Source organism: Bos indicus, chromosome X (assembly GCF_029378745.1).
Source record: "Bos indicus isolate NIAB-ARS_2022 breed Sahiwal x Tharparkar chromosome X, NIAB-ARS_B.indTharparkar_mat_pri_1.0, whole genome shotgun sequence".
Classification (NCBI taxonomy): Eukaryota; Metazoa; Chordata; class Mammalia; order Artiodactyla; family Bovidae; genus Bos; species Bos indicus.
In genome coordinates, this window is record NC_091789.1 from 47,874,872 (window position 1) to 47,887,727 (window position 12,856).

The following is a 12,856-nucleotide window of genomic DNA, read 5'->3' on the forward strand; positions in this document are numbered from 1 at the left end:
AATTGGTTCTCATGGAGCAGAGATGAATTATTTATCACCAAATGTCTTGAATAACTTATAAATCCATTACTACTATAGAAAATACAAACAAATGTTTAACTTTGTTAGGTAAAATCAGTTTTTTGAAATGAAAACAAAAAAGATCAACTTCCAGGTGTTCTTAGAGTTTGAATATACAAAACTAAACAAATCTTTCGTCTTTTAAACACTAAACAGAAGGCTGTCCTCCTAAAACAGTATTTGACACCAAAGACATCAGTTTCTTTAATTAAGCTGCACATTCATGGAGTGGCTGATTTTATTGTAAATAAATTGTCATTTTTAATGTTGCAATAATTTAAGAAAAAATATATTATTTTTGGCTGTGCTGAGCCTTCATTGCTGGTCATGAGTTTTCTCTGGTTGTAGTGAATGGGGGCTACTCTCTAGTTTTGGTGTGTGGACTTCTCCTTGCAGTTACTTCTCGTGATGCAGAGCAGGACTCTAGGTACCCGGGCCTTAGTAGTTGCGACCCTTGGGCTCAGTATTGTGGCACTTGGGTCAAGAGCATAGGCTCAATAGTTGTGGCACATGGGCTTAGTTGCCCTGCAGCATATGGCATATTCCTGGTCCAGTGATCGAACCCGTGTCCCCTGCATTAGCAGGCGGATTCTCTATCACTAGACCCCAAGGAAGTGTTGCAGTAATTTTTTAGAGGCCAGATCAGAAAAAAGGGAAAGTTAAGCGTTCAGTTGCACATGTACAACTTAAAATGTCGCCTCCCTTTCACTTCCTGTGTGTGTGTTAGTCGCTTAGTCATGCCCAACTCTTTGCAACCACATGGACTGTAGCCCGCCAGGCTCCTCTGTCCATGGGATTTTCCAGGCAAGAATAACTAGAGTGGGTTGCCATTTCCTTCTCCTTTCGCTTCTTAAAGGTTTATATAATACTCTATTCTATACTTCTTGTCATCTGCTTCTAAATATAAGTACTAATAAAATTATCTTGGCCATGTTTTCTCACTTTCTATATATTCTGTGGGACTTCTGAACACAACTTTATTACTACTAATATGAAGGCAGTGTTGTTCCATGGTTAAGCACACAGGCCTCAGAGTCAGGCATACTTCGGATCAAATTCAGATTCTTACTAGTAATGTGACCTTGCCCAAGTTTTGAAACCTCAGTTTCTTGATCTGTAAAATGCAGATAATGTTATCAGGGGCTGCCAAAATCTGGGAAACATGTTAGTTCCTCTGTCTTACCTGACCCAGCATCCCTATTTACTCTGCTAGGTTCAGTAAGTCTAGGTCCTAAACAACCCTCTTATCCAGTCTTGTGTTTCTAACTGCAATGTTAATAGCTAGCATGTCATCATATTCTTCCTGAAACAAATCTTCTGCCCCATTCTCTCCCCCAGTGGCTTTTTTGCACACCTCCCAGCTCAAGCCATCATTGACAGTACAGATTCATTCATTTGTCATTCCATAGCCTAAATCCTTCTAGTGCCTTACTTTCACCTATGGCAGTTTCTCAGATTTGACCAAAATATAGACCCTTTTTAAAAAAGGAAGAGCCTTCTCAGACCCCAGTGTTGACTTAAAATATTATTTTCTAAAATATTTATTTGGCTGCACCAAGTCTTAGTTTTGGCATGTGGGATAGTTAGTTGCGGCATATACAATTTAGCTCCCTGACCAGGGGTGGAACCCAGGCCCCCCTGCATTGGGAGCGTGGAGTCTTAACCACTGGACCACCAGGGAAATCCTGACTTCAGATCTTTTAATTAAACTGTTTAAATGTATGCCAACACAGAATAAAATATAAACTCTGCCAGTAGAAATTATATACTTTATACAACAAATATACATATTAAAGAAAAATACAAATTTAAGTTAATATTATTTTAAGTGATAATGTTCTGCTGAACCTAAATTGATATTTACACTGTGGCATTATTTTTGTTCTCTGTGCTTAGAGTGCCATGTGTGTGTTAGTTACTCTATCGTGTCCTATTCTTTGTGAGCCCATGGACTGTAGCCCACCAGGCTCCTCTGTCCATGGGATTGTCCAGGCAAGAATACTGGAGTGTGTTGCCATTCCCTTCTCTAGGGAATCTTTCCAACTTAGGGACTGAACCTGGGTCTTCTGGATTGTAGGCAAATTCTTTACCATCTGAGCCACCAAGGAAGCTTAGAGTGCCATAGTATGACCAAATTCATTTTCTCCACTCCCAGTGTGTGCCTACATGTGTGCATGCATGTGTGCTCAGTTGTGTCCAACTCTTTGCGGCCCCGTGAACTGTAGCCTGCCAGGCTCCTCTGTGATGGAATTTTGCAGGCAAAGAATACTGAAATGGGTTGCCATTTCCTACTCCAGGGGATCTTCTGGACTCGGGGATCAAACCCACATTTCTTGCATCTCCTGGATTGCTTGGTGAATTCTTTACCACTAGTGCCACCTTGGGAAGCCCTTTCTCTACTCCATCTGTGGTTAAATTTTTATTAACAATTAATTTTGATGACAGCCTGCTGCAGTGTCATTTTCTTTGTATTTGGTGCAAATGCATTGTTTTTATGCTAAGGCCACCTCTGTTTTCATTAGGTTGAGATAATGAAAGTCATCCTTCCTAGTAATAGTAAGATCCTAAAGGCAAATGTGGATACTGAGTTTAGTTGGCAGGACTTGGGGATAACATGCTTCTCCCCAATAATTCAGTTAATACAGAGCTTTATCATTTTATCTGACGGAATGAAACAGCAGAATTTAAAATTACCTTACACAACTCAGAGACCATTAAGAGTATGTTTGAGGAACCCAGCTTGAGAAACATTAGCCTTGAGTGCCAGATTTATTGACCTACCAGCAAGTTCCCAAACATGCCTCAGTGTTTATTGTAACTTCTGACTGAAATAACTTTACTGCCTTGGGTGAACATATACTCACTTTTTACAGCTTGCCTGAGCATCTTCTCTCAAATAAAAGCAGAGCCTCTATCCTTCAAATTCCTGTAGTTCCCTATATCTGCTGCCGTGGCATTAGCACATTGTTTCATAAGTCTGCTTATTGCCCCTCACCACTACCCAAAGAGTAAGGTTTTTGATGGCAAGGGTATGTCTTGGCTTATACCTGTACTCCCAGTTCTGGAACTTCATGGAAACTCAAAAATGTTGAGTGGGACTATTCTAATAAGAAAAAGACATCATATGCAAAAGAGGATATTTTATGAAGAAACCGACAACCTAACTAGTCAATGTATGTGTACAGAGAACATGGTAGTCAATTAAAATTTTATATTTAAAAAAGAAAAGCTCTGTTTTAGGACACAAATGGTGGCATATTCTGAGTCATAGAATCAAAAGGGCAAGACCTTTGAGATCATCCAGCTCAGTGGGTTTAAACTTTATTTAACATCAAAGCAGCTTATCCATTAGAAACCACATGTGAAATAGGAATATATAAATCAGATAAATGTTCAAATGTCCTCATTCTTGGGGAAGAGAAGATCTGGACGCTTCCTCTGTGAGTCCTCCTTAAGGAACTCCGTGGGCCTTCAGGATACAGTTTGAACATAATAGCATTGTGTACCTAAGATAGAAATCCTTTCCTGAGTGTCTCAGAGAAATAAGTAGCCCAACTCAGCATCACCTGAATCAGGTGACCAGAAACTGCTATTTTCATAACATCAGCATTTCTTTCATTAGGCCAATTTAAAAACATTTCTCTTTAGATTAAGGATAATATATAATGGCAGCAAACATTAATTGAGTGTTGATTATATACCAGGCATTATTGTATTTGACCTGGATTCTTATTTCATCCTTATAACAACTCTGAAGGTAGATACTATATTATTCCTGTTTTGAAGCTAAGGAACCTGAGGCCCAGGAGGTCAAGTAATAAGTTGACTAAATTCACACAGCTTTTAAGGGTAAGGAATATTTCTGAAATTTCTACCCACCTTTCCTCCTCTTGTTATAATCCAGCATTGAAAGCAAATTGTGCCTTCTTGAAAATAGTTCTGCCCTGTCTTCCAAAAGGAACTCTCTGATTTAGATTTCTAGCTGGTTTCTGAGAATAATTTGCTAGTTACATAGTCTCAGACAAGTCATGACTTCTCCATGGCTCAATTTTCACAGATGCAAAAAAAAAAAAAAAAAAGTGGTTTTAGCAGTATTGTCTCCTGGTATTAGATGAAAAAATACATAGGAAACGTTCTGAAGCTGTTTTGGCTATAGAACTATAAGACCTTTTTGATATCTAAATTTATGAATCTCATTCAGTGCTGAAGACATACATCCATTGACATAAACACATGTCAATTAATCATAGATCTTTTACTTTTCTTTGTTTTTCTATGCCTTGATTGTTTTCTATTGATGCACTATTGATAAAGGCAGGCAAGTTGAATAAGATTCAGCGTGTTCATTTTGGCTGACAGCACTTAGTAAAATGTTTACAAGACTAGAGGTCTAAAAATAATAGGGACTTTTTGTTTTGTGGAAGGAATTTTTCTTTCATTTACAATTTATAGCTTCATTAACTACTTAAGATATAGTTTCTTCTAGGCTATAGGAAACTTTTATAATCTGCAAAAGTATTATTAGACTGGCTTTGTTACAATATCTAAAATTACTCTTAGAGTTAGATATAAAAATGATAAAGCAGGGAGTGAAAACATACTTAAATATATTTTTTAATTAAAAAATTTAATTGAAGTGTAATTGATTTGCTGTGTTTCAGATGTACATGTCTGTCTACCTATCTCTATACATTTTTCAGATTCTTTTCCATTATATGTTTTCATAAGATTAAATATAGTTCCCTGTTGTATATTAGCCTACAGATAAAGTTGCAAAGAACTAAAATACACACACACACACACACACACACACAGGTGAAAGTTAAACTAAGGAACTCTCATTAAGATAGGTGGGTTTTCTCAATGCTATACAGTAGTAGGTCCTTGTTCATTATCTATTTTATATATAGTAATGTGCATCTGTTATTCTCAAATTGCCAATTTATCCCTCCCCCGCTTCCCTTTCCATAACCTTAAATTTGTTTTCTGAGTATCTTAAATATCTAAATATCTTATTCCTAAATATAGTCTTTGACTGACATAACAAATGCTGATGAAGCATTCCCTATTATTCTTATCTTTAAATGGTACATGAAGAAACTGGCTATGCCAAATACGCTGGTTATCTTATTGGACATCATCATTGGTCAAATTTTGCACATTTTCTTGTTTTTTGCATAGATGGGGCTTTTCTATTTGAAAGGGTAATAGGCTTTTTCTCCCTTCATAGAGCAGTAGAGTCAATGTAGTGGCAGTACAAAATAGAGGAAACAGACACCTGTAAGGGTTCTTAACTTGTTTTGTACCATGAACCCCTCTGACAGTCTGGTGAGCCTATGGGAACCTTTTCAGAATCATGTTTTTAAATGTAAAACACAAATTGTTGTTGTTATTTAGTCGCCAAGTCGTATCTGATTCTTTTGCGACCCTATGGACTGTAGCCCACCAGGCTCCTCTGTCCATAGGATTCTCCAGGCAAGAAAACTGAAGTGGATTGCCATGCCCACCTCCATTCGATCTTCCTGATCCAGGGATTGGGCTTGTACCTCCTGCATTGGCAGGCAGATTCTTTACCACTGAGCCACCTGGGAAGCCCACAACACAAACTACATAGGATTAAAAAGGAAACTATATTAAAATATACTTATCAAAGTATTTTTTAAAGTTTATGACACATTCCAGAGAAATAGAAACTTGTATTTGCACAAAAACCTGAGCTTGGAGTTCGTAGCTGTTTTGTTCATAATAGACTAAAATTGGAAACAAGGACTTCCCTGGTGGTCCAGCAGTTAAGAATCCACCTGCCAATGCAAGGGCCATAGGTTCCATCCCTGGCCTGGGAACGAAGATCCCACATGCTGGGGGCAACTAAGCCCATGCGCCACCAGCTACTGAGCCCGAGCGCCCTAAAGCCCATGCTCCACAAAAAGAGAAGCCACCGCAATGAGAAGCTTTTCACCACAACTAGAGTAGGCCTTGCTCGTTGCAACTAGAGAGAGCCTATGAGCAGCCACGAGAAACCTGTGTGCAGAAATGAAGACCCAGCACTGCCCATCCCCCCCAAAAACCCTAAACTAAAAAAACAACTGTAAACAACCCAAATGTCCTCAATGGGTGAATGGCTAAATAACCGTAGTATATCCATACTATGGGCTATTTCTTGGCAATAAACAGGAATAAACTGTTGATATCTGGAATTTTTGTATGACTCTCCAGGGCATTATGCTAAGTGAAAAAAACCCATGCCAAAATTTTACCATATAATTGCCTTTATATGACATTCTTGAAAGGACAAAAATACAGAAGTGGAGAATAGATTAGTGGTTGCCAGGAGGGGAGGGTTGTGGGAAGGATTTGAGTGTGGCTATAAAAGGGCAAAATGAGGCATCCTTGTGGCAATGGGATTATTCTGTATCTTGACTTTGGTGGTGGGATACATGAACATCGTGACTCAGATGGAAGAATCCGCCTGCAATGCAGGAGATCTGGGATTGATCCCTGGGTCGGGAAGATCCCCTGGAGAAGGGAATGGTAACCTACTCAAATATTCTTGCAGGGGAAAGTCCAGGGGCAGAGGACCCTGGCAGGTTAAAGTCCATGGTGTCACAAAGAGTCAGACACGAGTGAATGGCTAACACTTTCACTACAGGAATCTACAGGTGATCAAGTTGCAAAGAACTAAAATACACACATACACACACACATACATGCAAGTGCAAGATAAACTAAGGAACTCTCATTAGAAATAGGTGGGTTTTCTCAATGTCAGTATTCCAGTTGAGATATTGTAATATAGTTTTGCAAGATATCATCACCGGGTGAAAACAGGGGCTCTGCGAATTTTTGTTATAACTGGATGCATATTTAAATTATCTCAAAATGTTGAATTAAAAAATCTAGACAGTGATGGGGTTTCTTTAAAAGATTTGTTAAATACCAGGACAAAGTGTGAGCTCATATAACTAGGGGAAATTTGAAGAAATGGTGGTATTTTAATATACCACCACAAATGTGGTATGTATGTATCATAGGAAAGTATCTGCGACTTCTATTAGTCACAGTGACCAAGTTGTAGGTGCTGTTTATGCCACTATTGTCTGTTGCCTGCATTCATAATTGAAAGAGATGAGCTGAATTCAAGTCAGTGATTACTGAAAATAAAGATGTCATTTTTTCCTTTCCAGTTTACATACTCCATGAATTGGGACCCAGAGTTAAGAAACCCCTGGCTTACTTTTTCTCTGTTTAGATTTTATTATCTGATATATCTCTAGGGCTTCTGTCAAATGAAAAATAAACATAATGCTTAAACTTTCTTTTATCAAGTATAGTGGGTGGTGATGAAGTCTCATAAAACATGCTCGTAGGCACACTTTATAGTTTTAAAGATTTAGTAGGTGTCCATTCACCATGTACATTGTTCATTATAATTGATAAATACTAGTTTTAAAAGGCAAGTATGAATAGATTTTAAGTATGGGGTAAAGCACATGTTTATTGTATTTGATGTGAAAAAGAACCATGTAATACTGATTGCTTATTACACAAATTTTGAATATCATTAAATATTTTAATTAGATTCTAACAAACCATTTAATGGTGGTTTAACTTTTCATTATTACTGTCTCTGAGAGTATCTCAATCAGATAAGGCTGTTGTTTTACAAGAAATGAAATTTAGTGTTTAGGGATCAACATTCCACTTATTAAAATAGCACCCTTTTGTCTTGGTCAGTGATAAAAATTAAAGTTTATTGTGTTTAACCGAGTAATTATTTGGTGTTATTATGAACTATTTTCTTCTATAGTCTACAAATTATGTGTTTCACAACAGAAAATATAAAAATAGGGCCACTGAATTTAAATAAATGTTTTCAGGTTTCCTTGTGTACTTGACATTTCTAATAGTACATGTGCTGAAAGAATGATTTAAGTATTCATTCTGAAATGGTCTTGTGTGTGTGTGTGTTAGTCACTCAGTCGTGTCCGACTCTTTGACCCCATGCACTATAGCCCACCAGGCTTCTATGTGCATGGGATTCTCCAGGCAAGAATACTGGAGTGGATTGTCATTCCTTTCTCCAGAGGATCTTCCTGACCCAGGGATCAAATCCTTATCTCCTGCATCGTAGGCAGATTCTTTACCATTTGAGCTACAGGGAAGTCTTGTAAAGGTCTTAGATTCTGTAATTCATGGGTAAAATGCTTAATCTGGTATTTAATATGTTAAAGCTTCAATAAGTAAACAAGAAATTTTTTCTTACAGAAAACCTTATACTTAAAACATTTTAGATAATTATACTTAAATAATCTTAGTTAAATCCTTTTGAGACAGATTGTGTGTATAATCTGAAGAATGATGATGTTTTTACACTGTACCTCTTAACCCCCTTCACTTATTTTGCCCATCCTCCTATCATCATCCTCATGACAACCACCACTTTGCTTTCTGTATTCTATGAGTCTGTTTCTATTTTGTTTTGTATGTTTGTTTATTTTGTATTTTAGATTCCACATATAAGTCAAATTATCCAGTATTTGTCTTTCTCTGTCTGATTTAGTCCTAATACATTCTATAGGAGCTACATATAATAATATTGATCCTAATATTCTGTAGAACCAACCATGTTGTGGCGATGGCAAGAGTTTATTCTTTTTGTGGCTGAATAATGTTCCATGTACATATAAATATGGCACATTTCCTTTATTCATTCATCTATCAAGAGGCACTTAGGTCGCTTCCACATCTTGGCTATTATAAATAATGCTGCACTGAATGTAGGGGAACATGTTTTAGCATTAATGTGAATCCGTGCTTGCATTCCTGCAATGAATTCCACTTGATCATGGTATGTGATGTATTTTTAATATACTGTTGAACTTGGTTTGTTCATATTTTTTTTTTAAGAATTGAAGACCATTAATCAAAACTTTGTCATTTTCAGTATTTTTGAAACCTTTTTATTTTGTATTGAGGTACAACCAGTTAACAATGTGAGATAGTTTCAGGTGAAAAGTGAATGTACTTAGCCATATGTATATACATGTATCCATTCTCCCCCAAACTCCCTCCCTTCCAGGCTGCAACATAACACTGAACAAAGTTCCATGTTCTTTACAGTAGGTCCTTCTTGGTTATGGTTTGCTCATATTTTGTTGAGGATTTTTTCAACTATGTTCATCAGGGGGATAGGCTTGTGATTTTTTTTTTTTTATTGTTGTATCTTTATTTGATTTTGGTATGAGTAATGATGGCCTCATAAAATGAGTTTGGAAGTGCTCCTTCCTCTTTAGTTTTTGGGAATAATTTGAAAAAGATAGGCGTTAACTCGTCTTTAAATGTTTGGTAAAATTCACCTGTGAAGCCATCTAGACTTGAACTTTGGAGTTCTTTGATTACTGATTCAATTTAATTACTAGTAATTACCTATTCTTTTTTCTATTTCTTCATGACTGAATCTGGGAAGATTTTGTGTTTCTAGGAATTTATTAATTTCTTTTTACTTGTCTAATTTGTTGGTGTATAATTGTTCTTCAGTTCAGTTCAGTTCAGCTCAGTCGTGTCCGACTCTTTGCGACCCCATGAATCGCAGCACGCCAGGCCTCCCTGTCCATCGCCAACTCCTGGAGTTCACTCAGACTCATGTCCATCGAGTCAGTGATGCCATCCAGCCATCTCATCCTCTGTCGTCCCCTTCTCCTCCTGCCCCCAATCCCTCCCAGCATCAGAGTCTTTTCCAATGAGTCAACTCTTTTGTATTTTTGTGCTTTTTGCTTGTAAATTCTCTTTCATTCATGATTTTATTTATTTGGCCTCCTCTGTTTCTTTCTTGATGAATTTAGCTAAAGGCTTATCAATTTTGTTTATGGTTTCAAAGAACCAGCTCTTTGTTTTATTAATCTTTTCTTTCTTTCTTTAGTTTCTATTTCATTTATTTCCTGTTTGATCTTTATTATTTCCTTCCTCTACCAACTTTGGTTTCATTTTCTTCTTATTTTTCTAGTTCCATTAAATGTAATGTTAGGTTTGTTTGTTTCTTGGGATAAGCCTGTATTGCTCTGAGTTTAGCTCTTAGAACTGCTTTTCCTGTGCACAAAGATTTTGGAATGTTCTGTTTGCATATGTATTGTTTCAGGGTATTTTTTGACTTGTTTTTTGCATTCTTTGTTGACCCATTGGTTGCTAATAGCAGGTTGTTTAATCTCCATGTTTTTTTTTTTCCAGTTTATTGTTATTGCTTTCTAGTTTTATACCCTTGTGCAAAAGATGCTTCATATGATTTCAGTCTTAGTAAATTTTGAGACTTGTTTTCTTACTTTACATTTGATCTTTCCTGGAGAATGTTCCATGTGCACCTGAAAACAATGTGTATTCTGCTGTTTTTAGATGCAGTGTCCTGTATATATATTAAGTTCATCTTGTCTAATGTGTTTTTTAAGGCCAACGTTTCCTTAGTGAAGTGAAGTCGCTCAGTCGTGTCCGACTCCTAGCGACCCCATGGACTGCAGCCTACCAGGCCCCTCCGTCCATGGGATTTTCCAGGCAAGAGTACAGGAGTAGGGTGCCATTGCCTTCTCCGATCTTCTATCTTTATGGTCTATCCACTGATGTAAGGATAGTAGGCTCTTAAAGTCCTGCACTGTTATTGTATTGTTATCTCTTTATTCCCTTATCTCTGTGAATATTAGCTTTATATATTTAGGTTCTTCTTTGTTGGGTGCATAAATATTTATAAGTGTTATATCTTGTTGGATGGACTGCTTTATTGTTATGTAATGCCCTTCTTTGAATTTTGTTACTGTTTCTGTTTTAAAGTCTATTCTGTCTGATATAAGTCTTGCTACCCAACCTTCCTTTTCATTTCTGTTTGCACAGTATATCTTTTTCCATCCCCTTATTTTAAGTCTGTTTCTTTAGGTTTCTTTAAGTTTCTTTAGGTTTTAAGTTAGTCTCCTGTAGGCAGCATTATTATTATACCTATAGAAAGGCATTATTTTTTCATCTGTTCAGCTACTCTATGTCTTTTGATTAGGCCATTTATTCCATTTACGGTAATTTTTGGTAGGTTGAATATTCCATTTAAAGTAAATGACAGGTATATATTTATTGTAATTTGTTAGTTATTTTCTGGCAGGTTTTGTAATTCTTTTCTGTTTTTTCTTCTCTTTCTCTATTCTCTTGTGATATGACCATTATATTTAGATTCCTTTCTCATTTTCTTTTATGCATTTACTGTAATTATTTTTGTGTGGTTACTGTTAGATTCACATAAGTTTATAACATTCTCTATTAAGTTAATAGTAACTTAATTTTGAACACATTCCAAAATTTTATATTTCCCCCCTCATGTCTTATTTTTTTAAATTTAAGTTTATTTATTTTAATTAGAGGCTAATTACTTTACAATATTGTATTGGTTTTGCCATACATCAACATGAATCTGCCACGGGTGTACATGTGTTCCCAATGTTTTAATTGGCACAGTTTACATCTATATTTCATACATCCTTTAATTACTGGTTTTAAAAATAGTACTAGTTCTTCTGTCTTTTACCCTTCATACTTGCTTTGTAAGTGATTGCTCCACTATGCTTATTATTTTTTTATGTTTTCCAATGAGATTTTTACTTAGGTATGTGTTCTTATTATCAATTAGTCCTTTTCTTTTTAACTTACTGAATTCCCTTTAACATTTCTTGTAAAGCTGTCTTGGTGGTGAAGAATTCCTTTTGCTTTTGCTTCTCTGGAAACCTCTTCATTTCTCCTTTGATTCTGAATGATTGCCTCATTTAGAGAATTTTTGGTTAGCAAGTTTTTCCTTCAGCATTATTCCTACATCTTGCCACTCCCTCTGACCTGTAAAGTTTCTGCAAAAGATCTACTGATAGCCTTACGGGATTTCCTTTGTATCTAATAAGTTGCTTTTATCTTTCTCTTTTTAGGATTCTATCTTTATCCTTTACTTTTTTCATTGTAATTATAATACATCTCATTTTTTTTTTCTTTTTGGGTTCATATTATTTGAAATTTTCTGGAGTTTGTGGACCTGGATATCTGTTTTCATTCCACAGATTCAGGAAGTTTTCAGCCATTATTTGCTCAAATAATTTTTCTGGCCTCTTGTCTCTTCTTTTTCTGTGACCTCAATGATGCAGGTATTATTCTGCCTGATGTTAGGATATGTTCTCTTATTCTGTGTTTTACATTTGACCTCTGCAAAGGTCTTAATTATAAGCTATATGTCTTGCAATGAGAAATGACACTATATAAATTTATCTTGTGATACTACTTTTCTGTATATGTTTTTATCTCACAGACCTTAAATGGATAATATTAGTATATTTTACACTATATTTCATGCAATTAAATTGTCAGTACAAATTGCATATAAATTGTTTGGAATGTTGTAGTAATATATTTGTTTTAAAGTAGCTTTTATATTTTAGGAATAAATTAATTATCTCTAATAACTTCAATTTACAAGATAGTTTTCTTGTATAATAGAGAGAGGTCACCAAAAGTTTTAACAGCATATTCAACTTTGTATAGCCCACCAGAAACATCACTTTTAGAATAAATATGTAGATGAACTTGTATTGTGCACATGTTTTTTGTTTCCTTTTCTACTGGAATTCATGGAACTGATGATGAGGAAAATGGCTTTCTATTTCTTATGCATTTAAATTTATAGGAGCCTCTCAAAAACAATGCTGTGATTGGTTTAGATATAATTCCAAATTTGTTAATCTGTAATGTTGCTTTTTTCAGAAAACTGAAGTCAAAGAAAAGACACTCA

At 35.9% G+C, this 12,856-nt stretch overlaps 1 protein-coding gene across 3 annotated transcripts in view; it reads left to right on the plus strand.

Annotated features, from left to right (window-relative positions):
* The window catches only part of DIAPH2 (diaphanous related formin 2), a 984,078-nt gene that overhangs the window by 226,369 nt on the left and 744,853 nt on the right, over positions 1–12,856 (plus strand). The gene's annotated exons all lie outside the window — the stretch shown is intronic.